Raw genomic sequence first — 1,294 nt, 5'->3', positions numbered from 1 at the left:
GTGATGACAGCTCAGAGCCTGGAGCCTGCTTGGGATTCTGTGTCTCCCTCTCTCTCTGGCCCTCTCCCACTTGTGTGTCTCTCAAAAACAAATAAATGTAAAAAAAAATTAACTTTCTCGATGTTGCCCCTGTAGTATATGGTTTGCATACATTCTTTACTTCTTTTCATACACACAAATATTCTTGAAAAATAGTAACAAATCAGCCTACTTTACACATGAGAAAAACTGAAACTTGGAGAAATTTGTTTCTTGTCAAGGTCACAGAGCTATCAAATTTGTTATGTTGAAATTCTCACCTACTCCCTTTTCTGAATCATCTATATTTTCTCATAATAAGATGACCAAAACAAACAAAGGACTAGGTAAATTCTTTAAAACCACTGGTCAACTTTCCTCCCAATTTAAGGAAAATAGATCTTTTTCCCATTTTCCCCACCCCTAGCAATGATAGCAACATCCAAAATCTGTAATGACAGAAATTGCATTTGGAAGTCATTGGATTTAAAACAACAAAAGATCTGGTCCTCTAAAATATCTGTCATTTTTATTTTCTAAAAGAAACACAAAGAGATCTTAGACATAGAAAAGATAAAAACCTAAAAAATTTAATAGAGGAATATTTTTAAGGTCAGATGATGTTTATGCTATTCAGATAGACCAAAAAAAAGAGGAAATAAATTGTGTTTGTATGTATATTTTTCTATAAATTGCCACTGAATATGCATTAACTAGGCTTATCTGGAATACTTTAACCACTTCTAAACTTGACCTTTAAAGGTAGCCTTCCTTTTTCATGTGCGCACACATACTCATACACACACAATAGCTTGTTTAAGGAAACAATGTTTTGAAAATCTTGCCTCTTTGTGGCTAGACTGTGAAAGAGAAACCTCATGGGACACCGGTAATCATATCATATATTTGAAAGATTATCAAGTTTAAAAATATATATTACAAGCTGTTCTAGACTCTAAGGGATATTAAAGCATCATTTAAGAGATAGCAGGGTCGAGCTCCATAAAAGCAATTTCAAATCATTTTGAGCTGTCCAACCATGGATACTGTGTCTTGATTAAGTTAGTTCTCCATATCTGGGTGGGTTTGAATCAAGGTAATGTTAACTTGGGGTAATGTTGAGGAAGAACGTTCTAGTTTCAATATTTTATGAATTTTATGTAGCCTTTCTGATAAATATTTTCTGTGTAGGCAAGGGGGAATGAAGAGAAATATTTGGATTAGATCACATGCGTACTGAAAATTTAACTTACTGCCATGATTGATAGGCTGCTTG

Source organism: Hyaena hyaena, unplaced genomic scaffold, assembly GCF_003009895.1.
Source record: "Hyaena hyaena isolate Hyena2069 unplaced genomic scaffold, ASM300989v1 scaffold_1518, whole genome shotgun sequence".
NCBI classification, from domain to species: Eukaryota; Metazoa; Chordata; class Mammalia; order Carnivora; family Hyaenidae; genus Hyaena; species Hyaena hyaena.
Note: the sequence above shows the minus strand (reverse complement) of the source record.